The sequence below is a fragment of the Ictidomys tridecemlineatus genome, chromosome 3 (assembly GCF_052094955.1).
Source record: "Ictidomys tridecemlineatus isolate mIctTri1 chromosome 3, mIctTri1.hap1, whole genome shotgun sequence".
Lineage (NCBI taxonomy): Eukaryota > Metazoa > Chordata > Mammalia > Rodentia > Sciuridae > Ictidomys > Ictidomys tridecemlineatus.
Window position 1 is genome coordinate 158,988,976 of NC_135479.1, and position 18,697 is coordinate 159,007,672.

Here is an 18,697-nt window from a genome sequence, read left to right on the forward strand (position 1 = left end):
CAGTGGTTGAGTGCCCCTGAGTTCAATCCCTGGTATGCCCCCCAAAATAAATTAAATAAAAGTAAATAAAAAGACTCCTTCAAAAAATAAGTTCCATAGGGCTTTTCCCCTCAGTGGCCATTTTAAACTACATTTTCGCCAGCCATTTTCAGTTAACATGCAAGGCTCACCTACTATGTACCTGAAAAGGAGTCCTTAATCAGCTTGAATATTTTCTGTGTAACTTCTGATTGTTTATAATCATGATGTTGTAAACTTACTATGTGTTATACTTCTTTCTATTTGTGTTGATTAATTATGAACTATTCAACTAGGTTTGATCCTATTAAAACAGATTTCTAAAGCATTATTTACCAGTACTGCCCTTATTATTCAGGTATCATATTAAATTACAGGAAATGAGTGAATTGCTACTCCTCTGTGCTTGGCTATCACAGGACAACACATATAAAGATTCACACTCTAAAACCCAGAGGGAAATATAATTTTGCAAACTTATGGCCTCTGGTCAGCAGAGCAATGCAAAGCTGATGAGTCATTTCTAAAACATGAAGCTCCATTATAAAGCCTGAGAAGAGCAAAAAGATTTTACTTGTTCTATTAATGACAGATTATCTGGATTGTAAATCCTCTTTTTTTTTTCCATAATAAGAACTTCATTATCACTTAGCATGAAAGTTGAAACTTGAATGTTTCCCTTATCCACATATGCAGCATGCCTTAAGGACCTGTAAAGAACTGAAGAGTTCTTTTAAAAGCTGGTACAGCAAGACCTAGTAATTCAGTAGAATCACAAATGAACTCTTCTAAATATTACATAAATAATGACTTCAGTGGTTTCTGACTGCAAACTGCCTTCTTTCTGCTCCTTCTTCCAACAGTGTTACTGTGAGGTACAGAAAGTCCTAATGCCTTCATGATTTGGCTCCATTGCCAGTTTCTAGCCAATCAACATTGTCATTTGCCTTGGAAACTACTTCACCCTTGCTTTTGGCATCTCTACAACCATGTACACTCCTTGGCCTTTTTTTTGTTTAGAAATCTTGGACTTGGGCTGGGGTGTAGGTTAGTAGTAGAGCACTTACTTGCCTAGCACATGTGGAGTACTGGGTTCAATTCTCAGAACTGAAAATAAATAAATATTCATCAATAGCTAATAAAAATATTTTTAAAAAATACAGAGAGAGAGAGAGAGAGAGAGAGAGATGTGTGTTTGTAGTTCCAACTTAGAAGTAGCTCTAGTTGAAACAGGGAAGCCAGATGTGTTCATTTATGCCACCCTGTGCTCTGCAAACAGCTTTTTCAGAACTTCCTAAGAACCAAATAGCCCCATGTTACACATAGGTATGGTGTCACCCAAAAACAGGACTCCTTAGTCAGTGGCTGACTACCTCTGGCCACATTAATTTTTAAGCGCTAAGCAGGAAGTGTCTGAAATCTTGAATTGTTTCTGCTCTACACCTGTTCTTCCTGGGCTCTCTGATCCCTGGGTCTTAGACTGCACTTTCTTCTGAAGCTGTTAATTGCTACAAGACTTTCTGCTTTAAAATGCCAGTTCTGATTCTTCCCAGGTTGTCATAGGCTGAGCCAATTAGATGGGTGAGAAGTAATACAATAAATTAATGCTCACTTAAAAACAAAGTTTGGGGGAAGAGAAAATTTTACTGATTATTCAGAGAGACATTTTTGAAATTATAGTATCAAGGTGAGAGAGATTTTATAGAGATCCCACAAGAAAAATTCAGAGGAAAGGAAAGCCTGGACTGTAACTAACATTTCCTGGTTTTCATTTGTTTGCTCATTCCCCCCCCCCTTTTTTTTTTAATTGAGAAACAATGTTAAGGCAAATAACCAAGCAGCCTAACAGAAGCCTGCTGTCTCTGGGAACTTTCCAACGCTGCTGGCCATCCATCATGCCTTTCTAGAAGAGGCTACATTTTATTCATCTTTGTATGGCCAGTGCTATTAGTGTACCTGGCCACTAGTGTAAATGTTATATTAAGTAAATGTCTCTGCAGTTGGAGAACCATTCAGCTTTCACATTCAGAGCAGCATGTCCTGGACAAAGCTAAAAAAAAGATGGAACCCGAGTCCATGAAACTCTATGACTTCAATTTGGAGTAATACACATCAAAATTACTGTTATGTAAGTTCCATATCCAAACTTATGTAGTGTTTGTTTCACTTTACAAATAAGATATAAGCTGTGTTAAGCATACATGTAATAAATTATCTATATTAATAACTTTACAACTTGCAATCTAACATTTAGTAAGAAAATTTGATGGCAATGATACCACCTTAAGGAACTACATTAATCTATAGACTTTTTTAAAAAAATAAAGTCAAATATGGTTTTGAAAGAAATCCCGGATCACCCATTTAGCTCCATTTTGTCTATTCCTAGTTCTTTATGTGATACAGTATAAGGATTAACGGCATAAACATTTTCTTTCTCTTTTTTTTTTAATTAAAAAACCTGTATCCACAGATTACTGGGTTATTTGAGCACTGTTACCTTGAGTGAGTAAACTAACCTCTCTGTGTCTTGGTTTCTTCAACTGTGAGAATGGGAATAAAAAGTGTCTATAAACCAATTTTTGCACACATACACATTACTTAGAACAGTGGTCTGCATTCTGTCTACAAAGGTTTGCTATTATTACCATTATAATTAATAAATAAACATTCAAATAAACATGAAATATATGACACCTAATAATTACTAACCATTAACCTCATGTAACCAAAACTGTAACAAATTCATTCAACATTATTTAAATTTATTATAACCAGATGCTGTACAGGTTGACTTTTGCAGCTTTGAATCCTTTATTTTTGTCAGTAAATACTACAAGTAAAGAAATACTCCTACATATCAAAAATCTGTGGGTAAAGAAAAGATAGAGGGTTAAGGTGCTAAGTAAAAACAGTGGAGACTGGTTAAAAATGAAACAATTTGTTGTAACCAAAAATTCTATGAAAATACATTTTTGGCTGGGTTCACTGACACATGCCTATAATCCCATCAGCTATGGAGGCTAAGTCAGAAGGATCACAAGTTCAAAGCCAATCTTATCAAAAAGCAAGACAATAAGCAACTCAGTGAGATCCTATCTCTAAATAAAATATAAAACAGGGCTGGGGATGTGGCTCAGTGGTTGAGTGCCCCTGAATTCAATCCCAGGTACCCCCCCAAAAAAAGAAGAAGAAGAAGAAGAAGATGATGATGATGATGACGAAGACGAAGAAAGAAAAGACAAGACATTATTTATAAGACATTATTGACAAGTTATGACCAATGGAAAAATAGGCAGACTGCATAGGATATGATTTTTTTCAAAATGCATAACAGATGTGCTTATAGACAATGAGAAAAGTCATGGAACAATTGACTGTTACATCGTGTTCAATATTACCTGAGAATTAGGGGGTTTTCTTCTTCTTGGTACTTTTATTTTCTAATTTTTCTTTAACAATTAAAAAATCAAAACAGGGAACATCTGGGTAGATCACCTTCCATAAATGATAAGTTCTTTTAAATATTAACAGGCTAAACAGAGTAACAAAATCATTCATAAACTTGTACACACTATTAAGAATAAGATCATTAGCTTGTTAATAACTAACTACCTGGAAAACAACTGAAATACTAAGAAATACCAGAATCTTGGAATCTTAACTTTAAAACAGGAACTTTGGAACAATATGGAAAACATATCTGTATCTTTGCAACAAGCACAATGTCCTACACCTATGAGAAGCAAAGAGATTTTCTAATTAATAGTTATTTCGACCACTTTTTTTCTATATGTTCCATGTGTTTTATAAATATGTTCCCTATAATAAGTGGACAATATAACAAAATAACTGATGAAAACCTGAGTCCAGACATTCATGAACAACCAAACTTTCTGGAGGGAAAAGCAAAAAACAAAACCTTGTTTCCATTGTGCTTTCTAGTCAAGAATGCTGTAGGTTGATTCTAAACACAATTAGAAGGTGCCATCTAGTGGATGTTTCAAAAAGTTCCTCCCTTCACCTACACTTAAACTTTGTTTAAATACTGTTTTAAAAAACTACTCTATATAACATTTCCTCACCAATTACTGATTTAAGCTGGCGGAAAAATACATTTAAAACACAACAGCATCCACCTCTGATTGGTAATATTGATTTTAAATTTGAAGTTGAACTATAAAAACCTTAACAAAAGCATAAGGAAGGGCTGGCTGCATTATCTCCAAAGAGGTCCAGGACTTATAATGCCCTCTACACAAGTTCATAAGAAGATCCAATTAACAAAATGCTCTTATTCACTTCAGTCAATAATAAAGATTAGCATCACATGAAGAAGGTAACTGTAGCTACTGCTGCCTCCTGCTACATAAAAACAATCCACTTGTTCAGAGTAAGCTACATCTGATATTTGAAAATCAGTAGTTTTAGGCAAAGCTATGAAAGGGCACCATGTCCCGAGTGTGCACAGCTGCAAAGGCCCTCTTCTCCCATGGGTGGCACAGCACAAGTCATGACCAACTAAGATGAGTCAATGAACATAATATAAATATATAACCAGTACAAAACCCAAAAGCTAAGATACCCAACCAAATACTTGACTATTATTCTGCAATAATTCAGGTAAAAGTTTACATTTAGATTTAACTAGGTGAAATCCATAGCTGCCTATATTATCCTAGTTACAGACTTGTTATTGGAATGGGGGGAGTTGTCTTGAGAGCAGGTTCTATAATTATTCATTAAAGCTTCTAATTTTCTAGTCTCAAACTTCCACACTGTAAAATAGAAATTATCAATTTATTTGAAGAGCACTCATTGATGAAAAGTTTTTACTTTGAAAAGAGTTATCTGTAGCCTGTCATAACTAGCTTCCTTAGGAAAACTATGCGTTTGGTCTGCTATTCCTCCTGTCATAACTAATTTATAGGGTAATTTCTGTTTAGGGAACTATTTCTCTAAAATAAAATCCTTCATTTATAGAACTGAGAGGGACTACAAATCCAGCTCTCAAGTATCATCTTGTTGCCCAATTTATAAGTGAAGAAAATGAGACCCACAGGAATTAAGGGTTAGCTCAAGTTCAGCAAACAAATTATTGGTAGGGTTAAGATACAGGTCCCTTTTAGTTTCTTTCTTTCTTAAGTATTGAGGATTGAACCCAGGGGCACTTAACCACTGTGCCACATCCTAGCACCCGCCCCCTTCTTTCTCTCTCTCTCTCTCTCTCTCTCTCTCTTCTCTCTCTCTCTCTCTCTCTATATATATATATATATATATATACACACACATACATACATACATATATATATACACTCACATACACACATACATATATACATACACACAAGAATTATTTATATATATATATATATTTTTTTTTAAAGAGATAAGGGTCTTGTGAGTTGTTGAGGGCCTTGCTAAGTTACTAAGGATGCCTTTGAACTCACAATCCTCCTGCCTCAGCCTCCTGAGCTGTCAGTTTCATCTTTATAAGTTCCATTTGGGCACTGCTGCCTTGGTGTGTCTGAAAGGCAAATAAGGGTGTTGAAACCAAGATTCTCCTCAATTGTCAGAGAAAAAAGGTGGAAAGGGACAAAGCAGCTCCTTTGGAGCTACTTTGATCAGTGGTTTTGATGGGAGACTGAGAGACCAGAAGGGAACAAACCTATCAGTTACTCAAGTGGCTGTGTTGATAAAGGGTCATGAGGAGCTATTTCTGTTTTCTAGCATCACGGTCCTGGAGCTTGCTGTAGCTGAGGCAGCACTATAGACTCAACAGGTGCTTGAAAGGTGATGGCCAATAAACAGAACTTCACAGGCTCACCCTCAGTGTTTGAGAAGAAAAGTTCTGATCTCCCTCTAAACTGTCTTCTTTTTACCTGTTGTCATCCCTAAGAGTAAAACGGAGCCATACCACACATATTCTTTCAGTTCTGAACCAATTCTAATCTCCAGGATCTGAAAATTTATCTGGGTCTTCTGATCAGATTTGGGGTACCTGAAGCTTGTGTTTAATTTTTAAGTTATGGTTATAATGTCCTTTTTGTTTGGGGGGGGGGGTGTTGCAACATTTTACTAATCACAGGACAATATTTTGACCCAGTGAATGTGTACGTAAGTGAAAGTCTGCAAACTTGAATGCATATACTAACTCCATGCAGGAGAATGCTTGGCTAAATCACCTACTTCTAAATCTCATCTGGCCCTGGAGAGAGCCCCTCCAGATCTAAATTATTCTAAGACTGCATTAAAACACTCTACAACAGGTCTCAGCTCTACAAAACTTATCAGGCCTTTCCCCAACACTACTTCCTTAGCACTGGCTTTAACAGAAGTCTTAGAAGTGTTGTGATAGGCCCAAATCTAAAAGGGGTTCTTTGTAGATCATATGTGAATTGCTTTTGAGAAAGTCTCTGTAGACATCTTACTTTGGCTCCTCCTCTATACAAACTGCTGTGCAAGCCTAAGAAAAGCAGCTTTGAAACGTCCAAGTACACAGATTTTGTACTGCTGCCATCAGCCTGCAGCCGCTGCCAGAGTAAAGGGGTGAGTCAAAGCAATCTGCCCATCCTGCTCCTCAATGTTGCCCCCTTACTTGGCAGCTATACACTGGGATTCATCATCCAGCTGCTTGTCCAGAAGCTCAGAGTCAGTTCTAGAACAAAGTTTCGGTCAAAAACTTTCAGAGTAATATACAAGTTTAAAAAAAAAAAAAAAATCAGTAGAATGGAGAATCTTTCTTACCTCAAATGTGAAAAACTAAAAGGGTACTGAGGCAATGACTTGGGAATTTTGGGCTGTACCTGTCAGAACATTCAGATATACCTTTCTGGATCAAATGCATTATAGACACTTAACTAAAAGAAACAACAACAACAAAAATTAACATAAAAAGTTTCTGATATTAGTCAACAGCCAAAGAATATCAAGGATATTTACATGTGAATTCCTCTTTTTCAGGCTTATCTGACACTTATTTTTCCAACTTTTAAGAGATTAAAAGCTGGAAAAATACAGGCTCTATCCCCCCCCCACCCCCCTTGAAAAGTAAGAGTATCACTAATGGTCTAAGCCAAATTACAGCATATGTAAATCTGAATGCCGTTTTTTCCCCAAAGGAGAGTGGGGAAAAAAAAAAAACTTTACATTTGGTGGTCACACCACTCTGTAAACAAAGACAATTCATACCTATCCATCAACATAAATGAAATACTTGAAGATTCTCACTAGAGACAGCTCCACTTTTATACAAGCTTTCTCTGAGACTTTTGCATGACAATAAACTTTCAAAGGTAGAAAAGATGCATGTTCAGACACTAAAATGTATTTCCACAAATAAGCTGCTTCATTAAAAAAATTCTACATGTTATGCTAATTTTCAAGACTTTATAGTAGAAAAATCTTATCCAGTATAGGAGAAATTTTTAAGAAAAAAATTTGAAATACGTCTTATTAACAATCTGTTCTCTCTTAACAACAGCAATTTATTAAATAGGGAAGGTGGGGACTGGGGTTGTGGCTCAGCAGTAGAGTGCACTCGCCTCACATATGTGAGGTCCTGGGTTCAATCCTCAGCACCACATAAAAATAAATAAATAAAATTAAGGTACTGTGTCCAACTACAACTAAAAAATACATACTAAAAGAAATTTTAAAAGGGAAGCTGATTATTATAAGAAAGACAAACTTTTAATCAGTATTCTTTTCATTCTCCAACAGCCTGAAATTTTTTAACTTTTGTCTATTTTGAATTTTGTAAGGAAATGTATAATATGATTCCTGTGGGTTGTTTTTTTTGGGGAGTGAAGTAGGTAGGTGAGTACTAAAGCAAAAATGCTGGAATTTTAAGAATGTAAAACAAAGCTTTATTAGGAACATTTTAAATGGCCATTTTGTCAGAAAAATGGTTACACACAGAATAAGAAAACTTACTATCATACTCCAAGAAAAACGCTGCTATAATCAAATTTCACTGTCATTATATCTATACATTATTTAAATACATATATATGTTTATATATAAACAAAATTAAGGTTTTTACTACTATGCAACTCCTCCTATGATTTCTAGTACTCAGAGTGTTTTCTCTAGTACTTGTTCTCTTTTCTTCCTCATCAATCTGCTAAAAGCTTATTCAATATGAAACTAGTACTTGTCTTTTCTTCTTCATCAATCTGACTATTCAATATGAAACTTTTATCTTATTACCCTCATTTAACTTGATTAAGAACACTACCTTCTACCCATTTTGAACTCTCCTATGATTCGAATGTATTCCTCAAGGTTCAGACTTAATTCCCAGTGCAAGTGTGAGATGCGGGACCCTGAACAAGTGGTTAGGACATGGGAGCTCTGCCCTCATCATACTGTCAACACTGCAGGAGCCGGTTCCTTATCTCAAGAGTGGCTCAGTTGTAGAGGCCAGTTTCAGCCCGCTCTTGCTCTCTGTAGCCCACATGCTCTTTCATCTCTCCATCTTCCACCATGGGATGATGCAACAAAAAGGCCCTTGCCAGATACCAGCACCTTGAAATTGAACTTCCCAGCCTCCAAACCTGTGAGAAATTTCTTTTCTTTAGAAATTACCTAATCTGTGGTATTATGTTACAGCAATACAAAATGAACCAACACTCCTACTTTACTCTTGATTCAAAATCACAGAATTATATAGTTAGAATAAACTTTAGAGATTATACAAGTTAATTCTTTAATTGGAAAAGAAATTCAGGTGAAAATTCAGAAATTTGCTCAAGACCCTAGAATTCGTTAAAGGTGAAAATCTGCTACTACTACAAACTGATTCACACAGTTAATTCTTCATTTTCATTTTGAGAAAGTCAAAGTATCATTTCTAAAGACAACTGAAGTTCAATACTTTGTTTTAAAAGCAAATCATTGATGCTTTTCACAAAGTGTTAAAGTTTTAGTTCATAAAAAGTCACATTAAAATGACCGCTATGTGGGGCTGAGGTTGTGGCTCAGTGGTAGGTAGTGTGCTTGCCTAGCATGTGTGAGGCACTGGGTTCAATCTTCAGCACCACCAAAAAAATAAATAAAATAAAGAAAATTGTGCCCAATAAATAAATAAATAAATATTAGAAATAAATAAATAAATGTATTCAGTATCCACTGTCATGTCAGACATGGGGGGACGGTGGCAAAATAATGAGAACTGAAAAGGAATTTAAATCTGTGAGAAAATTTATCGTAAGTTCCTAATACTCTCCTAGAAAGGTGTGATTAATTTGGCACACTGTACTCTAACTTACCCACATTAATCTTTCTATAGCTATCAGAGGTAAAGAATAACAAGATGTTGAAGATACAAGATCAACATGAAAAAGATTTCAGAAAATAGAACCTTAAAATTGACCTGCATTTCTAAGTATCATATTTATTATTTTAGTGCACTATTCTCATTGTAAATATTTATTTCTGCTGGGAACTTAACACTATTGTGTTCCCTAAATATTTATAGCACTGGTCTCTCAGTGACCCTGACAATTGGTTTGCAGTCCTATATGGATCTAATAAAATGTGTGAATACTTTTATACTGCTGCTTTCAATTTTACAGTTTCTAAAAGTCTTTTGGGACATCATTCTTAATATGCCCCTGGCCTTGTCCATTTCATTCTCTGAATTGATTTTCTTTGGTGAACTAAAACATTCATTGCTGTTCACCAAACAAAAAAACACATAAAATTATAATTTTTTTCTCATCTAGTCAATAATATTGAGATGTATCCCTTGACAAGTCAATCTTGAGATGAAGATGCAATGCTTTCCTCTGAGGATGAAAGAATCACTCAAGGAATATTGAGCTTTGTCATTTTAGCTGTTATTAACAACCTCAATGGTGTATAGGCGCAAATCTCTTCAAATTTCAACACAAGAATACACTGCATATGGATTTCAAGACTTCAAGCCATAGACAGAAGCTCTTATTATAGCTACCAACATCTAATCTGAATGCTTATTTTGATTTCTTATACTACCCCAAATCAAATAACTACAGACACTCAGCTGAGTCAATGAACACATTTCAGACAGCTGCTTCTTGTTTATAAACCTAAGAACTATTTTTTTTTTGCCAAAGAAAATACAGGTTTTACAAAGAGAAATAAAAATTAAGAACAAAAAATTTTTTTCAAAAAATATGTTTAACAGAATGGCATCCATTTAACACATTTAAGGATAAAACAAATAATCTAAAACTAACATACCTCTCAATTAACCACACTGTGAGGGAAACTGCTTTTTAGGAAGAAGTGACAAATTATGAAAAAAAAAAAACCTATCATCAATTAAGAAAATGAAACAAAATAAATAAAATAAGTCTCCCAAAATACATTGTACAGGGAGTAGAAAAATGAAAATTGAGAAGTTGCCAGTGTTGGTCATGGGTACCTAATTCTTTACATCTCCAACTTCTTGTATGGAGTATACATTTTTTAAATTCCAAAATAAGTATCATTAAGGAGTATACATTTTTTAAATTCCAAAATAAGTATCATTAAAGTAATGGTGCCAAGATCATAATCCCATTAAAAATAAGCATCAGTTTCTTATTGAGTCAAGTGTACTAAACATTTTTATATTGACAATAAAGATATTAAATTTAAAAGTTTTCTACCCAACTTTCAATAAATAAGAGTAACCCAAACTCATATTATTAAACATTCCCACTAATTCCATAATTGTTATTCTTGGAACTGACGGGACATTAATTTTCCTCCCTATCCACAGTTTCAGTTACCCTAGGTCAACCAGTGTCCAAAACTATTAAATGGAAAATTCCAGAAATAAGCAGTTCATAAATTTTTGCACATCATTCTGAGTAGTATGATGAAATGTCACACTACCTTGCTCCATCCAGCCTGGTATGTGCCCTTTGTCCAATATATCCACATTGTACACACTACCTGCCCATTAGTCCCTTAGTAGCCATCTCAGTTATCAGATCAACTGTTTCAACAGTACAGTGCTTTTGTTCGAGCAACCCTTGTTTTACTCAATAATGATTCCAAAATCCAAGAGCAGCAATGCTGGTGTTTTAGTCAGCTTTTCTTCTATTTGACCAAAATATCTGACAAGAACAACTTAGGGGAGAAAACGTTTATTTTAGGCTCACAGTTTTAAAGGTTTAGTCCATTGTAGTTCAACTCCATAGCCTGAGGTGAAACAGAACATCATGGTCAAAGGGAATGGCAGAGGAGAGCAGCTAAAGATACAGCAACCAGGTAGGAGACAGTGGGCTCCACTCAACAGGAACAAAATATAAACCCCCAAAGACACGCCCTCAGTGACCTATCTCTTTCAACTACACCCTACCTGCCTATTGTTACCAGCCAGTTAATCCATACCAGTGGAGTAATCTACTGATTAGGTTATTATTCTCATAATCTAATCATTTTACCTCTGAAAATTCTTGTATTTCCTCACACATAAGCTTCTGGGGGTCACTTCATATCTAGACCATAACTGTTGGCAATTTGGATATACTTTGATATACCCAAAAAAGTCAAAAAGTGCTTTGAGTGATAATAAGGTGAAAGTTCTCAACCTAAAAGTGGAGAGAAAAAAAACACTGTATCCTGAGGTTACCAGGATCTACAGTAAGAACAAATGTTCTACCATGAAATAGTGGAAAAAAAAAAAGAAATTTATACTTTTCTTGCTGTTACCCCTCAAACTGCAAAGCTTAAAAATTAAATTTATAGGTATATATGTCTATGAAAAAGCAAAATATATATAAGGTTTGGTACTATCCTTAGTTTCAGCATCTGCTGGGGGTCTTCAAACATACCCCCCAAGAGAAATAAGAGGGGTACACTACTGCAGACAAAATTACTAGTAGATGAAAAATAAAATCTTACTGTATATTTTAAAACTGGTACAAAATATATTAACTCAAATATTGTTAATTGTCATTTTCTCTGAATCAGAAAGCATTCTCTCAAATGCTGTGATTAATAGTTAATATCTAATTAGGTAATACATAAAATCTGACTCAAACTCAAGTTCAAATATACTAATACAGTGCATGCATGTATATAAAGACAAATATGACTATAATCCTAATTTGTACTCCTTTAACAATTCCCAAGAAAGTAACAGATGACAAATAAGGAATAAAAAATTCATCTTTCTCCATTTCCATACTTCATGAGTCACAGCAGGAGGAGAAACTTACCCATCAGATAGGCCTGACTATGAATTCTGACCACTACTAGTTGTCTAATTTGGGGGTCTCTGGTCATTGATCTGTCAACGTAGACAAGTGCCTACTTCACAGTATGTTAAGAATGGAAATATAATAAATATAGAAAACGCCCTTTAGAGTACCTCACTCCTGATGCCCAAAATATTTACCTTGAAAAGACCAAAATATTTATCTTGAAAAGAGGTTTGCTTGCTTTTTCAAATCCTTGAAAAAAAACTTCACCCCACAAAGACAACTGTAATAACTTCAATCATCAATTAGATAATCTCCATTCCAAACTTAGCTCTATCAGGTTTATTTATTATTATTCCTTGAATCTTGTATTCCCTTAACTCAAAGTCTTCAATGTTCATTTAGTCTATTCATAGATTTCAATTTCTTCAATTGATATTCTACATCTTTTTGTTCCTTCTCACATCACCCACACATATACTCTCAAAATTTAGCTCCAAATTTCCTTTCCCTTTGTTATACCTGAAGACCTATATTTTTTCAAATATAGTACCCAATAGCATAAGTCATAGACTGCCCTTATGACCCTCTTCTATTACTGTATCAAATAATGTTAAATCTGTGGCAAAGCCTACTACTACTCCAGGCACATCCATATCATCATCAGTAACCTCTTAAATATAGCGAGTCTGAAACACGAAGATCCCACTGAAGATCACAGATATAAATTCTGTGAGTTAAACTTATCCACAGATCATTCTTTCCATAACTACATAACCTGTGAATGCAGGAGAGGGATGGAGAAGGTTTGGGTGTCCTTTAGTGATCTTTGAATTCCTCACATAGCTATAAAGGAAGAAAGAAGAAAGAATAGTCCCATTGGTGATTTCACCAACTTCTGTAAATATAAAGAATAAAATCCAGAACATCTGGATAAAAATTATCCTGGAAGCCATTTAAAAGCAAATAATTTAAACAGGATGATTTAACCAAGGTCTCCTGCACAATTTCAAATTTTTGAAAGTAAAAGAAAAATACTAAAATCAATCCTTGATTAAACTCCTATAACTGCAAAAGCAAGGTTGCCTCCATGAGCTTTAATCCCCAGCAACAGCTGGCTAAGATGGCTCCTTTCAATGAAAATCAGACCCTGCCTCCTGGCACTAAGATCTAGAAGTTCTCTTGACTTTGAGTTTCAGAGCACCAGCTTCCCTAGGTCCAGTGTGGTTCTTGGCAGGTGGTGGTTTATGAGCGATAAGAATGCAAACCCCGTCTGCTGGGCAACTGAATGCTTACAAACATTGCCAGATGCCTTATTATAACACATCTACCTACAAGTGCAGTAAAATGGTTAAGTAACAGCAAATAACTATAAATGGATGGACACTACAGCCAACATCCCTCCAATCTCAAAACAGAGTAAAAACATTGTTAGCCTAAAGGCAACGATGCCATCATTCAAAGGAGACACAGCCAGCTAGCACAGGAGAAAGAGGTAAAGAGTACTCTGGGTAAACACAAAGGAAACATATATATTTGGAATAAGTTTTGTGGCAGGAAACAGTTTGGCATACACAGAGAAGAAAACCCTATTTAGTGATCTTTAATAACACTCTGATGTCTTGGTCAGCCTCCTCAACTGTTGTACCAATTCCTCAAAAAAAAACAGCGACAGCAAGGTATGTCCACTCTACTTTCTTTTCTATTGCTTTTATACAAACCACTCCGTAATTTATTATTCAGAATAAATACAAACCTAGTTTGCCTCTTCTATTTCTTCAAAAGTACAGACCGATTTAACTTTTAACAGCTTTCTTATCCCTAATATGAATTCTCAGACAAAATCAATGTTTGTTCCAGCAACACCTAAATTTGAATGAAGTAGAACTTTTGTAACGAAATGCTTATTAAATAATACAGATTACTCTCTTTTGGTATAATTATTTGAATAATTACATAAGGATCAACTTTGAGCTTACTTTTATATTCATTACAAACTTAGCTGTATAACACATGTAAAATATGAATAAAAATTAAATGCAAAGTTCAAAATGTATTCCTAATTATGCATTTTTAAAAATATTTTACAAATTAAGCACATTCAGTACAGAACTTGTAACAAATGCTTTCTAGTTTCCTCAAAAAGCATGTTTTATATCCCATATTTATAAATTTTTCTACTGCATTTAGGGATTGTCCAACTTGTTTTATTAACACTATAGTTTATTTTTAATATTTGCTAAGACTTTAATCAGAGAATATATGGTTCTCTTTCAGAAGACATTAAATTAAGAATATTAAATGAGTGTTATAAGTTTGGTGAAGCATTTTTAATCCTGACTAAATGAATAAAATACTAAGTGAATTAATACTATAAAAGAAACCTTTATTACTGATAATTTAAAATATTAATGTGAACATTTAGTAGGTCAAGCCTTTTACATTAATCAAAGACACAATATAAGAATGATTAAACATTCTCCTATCAGTGAAGTTTCCATGTCACAAAATTTCTCCCATGTTTCCCTTATAAGCATAAAAGGATGTTTCTCTTTCCTTGCATTCCTGAAGAACAAAAAATCATCTGTTCTTCTTGAGATAGGATGGCACTAACTGCTTCTTTAGAGAGCTGAACACTTGGCACAATGTTTTCTTAGAATTTCGTCAAGTAAGCAGTTAGGAGGGCTGAATAATCACAGACAGTCTGGCTTCTTTTTCCTCATAGCTGTAGAGTCCCAGTGGATCCCAATGTTCCAGGGTATGGAGGCTAGAAGGGGGAGGTCAACAACTAAGCTTTTAGTAGAAGTACTTTAATGTTTTTTTCTTTAAATCAAAGATGATTTAAAATTTTTTAAATTCCAAATTTGATTTTGAATCAAGTGAATGTTATTAAAACAAATCCTTCACTAATAAGAGCTTTCCATCTTTTTTATTTTTTTAGTTGTGAAAGTCTTCTCCTGCCTTTTTCTCTTTTTAGTCATATATTTGCCACACCCAGAGAATTTTCACAAAGCAGATCAATAACACTGTGATGAGATTAGATTATTTTGTGTCCCTTAAGTGAGAAAGAACCTACCCGACCTTGACTAATAATCAAATACACAGCTCTCTGGCCAGGACCCTCAGGAGTGATGGGGGCCCTGTTTATAATCTGCAAAGTTAAAAGGCTACTCTGCCCCTGTCCTTTGTAATCTGATCTCTAGCACCTTCTCCCTCCAATGCAGAGTTCAGAGGTGCTCACAAAATAATGCCTGTACAAGAAATTTAGAAAATAAGTCATGTGAGAATCTGAGGAGTCAAAAAACTTCTCCGAAGTGGTTGTAGTGCTAATCCTTCTTAGGTTAGAAAGGAGTCCCTGCAGGGACAAGGGGAAGACAGCTTGGTAGTGAAAGTGGGAAAGAGAAATTCAGGTCCTCACTCAACTTAGCAGAGGAACCAGAAAGGAACAGACCAGATGGACTGACCCACTGACTTCAAGGAAAGGCCGAACAGAAAAAAAAATCAATGCTAACTCAAAGATTACAACTGGAGTATGAGAAAAACTATGGGGCTAAGAGGTACAGCAAATAACAAAGCACCAAAAGGTGCCCTGATCTTAGCTTTAGGGATAGGGGAACAGAAGGAAAGGTGAGGGCAGAACTCAAGTTCTCGCACTGAACAATAATGTCTGGGTTACCTGATGAAAGCCAAAGGCACTCATTATACTTTTTCAAAGAAAGATAAATGCATTCTTTCTCTAGAACAAATCAACTCTAAATAATAAAGAAAGGAAGAAAAGTTTAATGTGTGGGCTGCTTGCTAGGATTATCAGAGACAATAATAGGCAGGTCACTGTGACTACAATCATGGGCCTATGGTACCCAGAAAAATAGTAAGAATTTTTTTTCATTTCAATTAGATGATAGAATACAAAATGTTGGGAGTCAAAAAAAATCTTACAGATCACAGGTCTACCACTATCACTTTAAAAAAAAAAAAGACAGAATGAAACTTAAGAAGAAATGATTTACTTATGGAATTAACAAAGCCATTTACTAGCAGAACTATTTTCAATTGTCCTGATTTTTGCCCAGTGCCATTAGGGAAATTATTGTCGCTGAACAGAAGAAAGGCATTTCGGTGTTTGCTGCATTTACCTCTGTTTACATTCAACAAACATTTATTAAATATTTAAATACTAGGCAAGAGGCTAGATTCTAGTATCCTCCCTGGAAAACCTTAGAAAATGAGCATAGTGAAGAGTGACAATAAACAAAATAGTGAGATCAGTCAACTAAAATTATGGGCCAACAAATATGAGTCTAGGAGGAACTTTTGATATAAAATTAGAATGAAGTATACAAGTATAATCTCATACCAAAAGAATTGTTGGCTTAAGAAAAAAAAAGTGGGTGAAGGACAGAAAGGGGGCAAGAATAGCAAACACAGCTTGAGTCATATACTCAAGTTTTTAGAACTTTTGCAATGCAGAACAAAACATGGGTGGATCAAATCACTGCAGCTTGTTAACAGTTCTCTGTGGGTCATTCCCTGTCTATATCAGTTGAAATTTTAAGGGGAAAAAGTAAATCTATAAAAGATGTACGTATTTCTCTGCCCCAACTGTCTTTGGAAGTCAGGAACAGCTGACAATTTTAATTTATCATAAGAGAACATTATATAATCATGATATGGTTTCTGAAGGAAAAAAGTAGCAAACATGTCCAACTCTTTTATTAGCTAGATTTGAAAACAGGTGAGAATGACAACTGAAAAATGGAGAGAAATAAGAGCAACTGCTGCAAAGAATAAAAGTATCTTTAAAAAACGAGGCTCATCAGGGTTATTGTTAAGATAGTACCATAGGCAACCTTAAAAATCATTCCTATTTTTAAATTCTGCATAAGTACAATAATATTCACAGAAAAAGATGTGGTACATGTATAAAATAGAAATACAGCAATTTTCAAGAAATACAGGAAAAAGAGGGAACACTTACATTGTAAAAGGGAGTATAAACTTTAACAAGTTCTATGGAAATGCATTTGGCATTATCTTGTGGAGTGTTAAGTTGAGCATACCCTTTGACTAAGCAATTCTGCTCTGAATGTATATCCTACAGAAATAATAGAGAGGACATATATAGGACTCCTAAAGAATTTTCTTTCTACCACTGTATTTCTAGTAACATACACAAACACACACCCACACACATGCAAACAGTCTAAATAGTCATTAAAGGGAAATATAGTGTGGAATTTTCATACAATACTACAATCATAAATAAATTACAAGTATAAGCAGGGAAAACTCTTACAAACATGTTGAGTAGAAGAAAACAGGTACTACAAAAGAAGATAGTATTATCTATAAAAAATTCTAAAACAAGCAAAATTTAACATAGGGAGTAAATATGTGGAAAACTATAAAGAAAAATGTGGAATTTATTAAAAAATTCAGCATTCAGGAGTAATGATGTGATAAAGTCAGGTGTTGGAATCTGGTCTTGGCAGTTAGGGAGCTACAGATACTAGTAATGTTCTATTCTCTAAACTAGTGGTAGATACTCAGTTCCTCAAAGTTATTCTTTGTACCTTATTTAATATTCTTTATTCATTTAGCATTTTCTAAATACTATGGGATTACTTCTTTGTTTAAACAACTATCAGAAATAATCCTTCATTTAACAAACTATTTTAAAGATATTTCTAAGTACCTAGTATGTACTCATCTCTTCTTTAGTTCACGCAGCTCTTTTATTCTTAGTTTACATAGGAAAACTGAGACTCCTGTTGTTAAGTAGATTGCCCACCCCATGTTACACAGCTAGTAATACTGGGATCCAATCCACTGGGAACTCTGATAACCCAGCTTTGAAAACATGATGCATCTACCAGGTAGGACTGCTAAAATGAGTGAAGAAATAAATTTCCAACATGAAAATGAAACAGACTTACTATACTGCTGTTTACGATTTTAATTCATTTTAGCATTTAAAATGATCAGTTTGTATTAATTTTAAGTTGTAGTACTTTGTTACTGCTTCACAATCATAATTTACACTTACATTCTCTAAATTTTAAAACTAGCAACAGATACCAATTACATTTATGGAAAGTGACAACTTCACTGTATTTCTTCTCAAAACTTAAATTTCTCTAAGACTGCAAACTTAAGGAAAGTTAGGTATTGGCAGGCTAAAACTTAGCAGTCTCATTTCACTACAGTCCCCAATCTCACAGGCAAGCAAACAGGCTTGCCAAAAGAAATTATTCATTTCCACCCTCCCTCTCCTCATCTCTCAACCATACTTCAAAACCTAATTTTAAACTCATGTAGGAAACCTGATTAACACCACCTGGCTTTCTCTAGTCCATTAACCCTGGGCTCTTTCAGCAGACATACAATACAACTCATTTATATAATTATTTGTCATCTTTTAGATTTTTCATTGTTATTTTTATTTGTATATGTTTTTTCCCTGTAAGAACAACTGAAAAGAATTTACAAGTTTGTTAGT

At 34.6% G+C, this 18,697-nt stretch overlaps 1 protein-coding gene across 20 annotated transcripts in view; it reads right to left on the reverse strand.

Annotated features, from left to right (window-relative positions):
• Positions 1–18,697, reverse strand: part of Bbx (BBX high mobility group box domain containing) — a 257,863-nt gene that overhangs the window by 116,086 nt on the left and 123,080 nt on the right. The window lies entirely within an intron of this gene.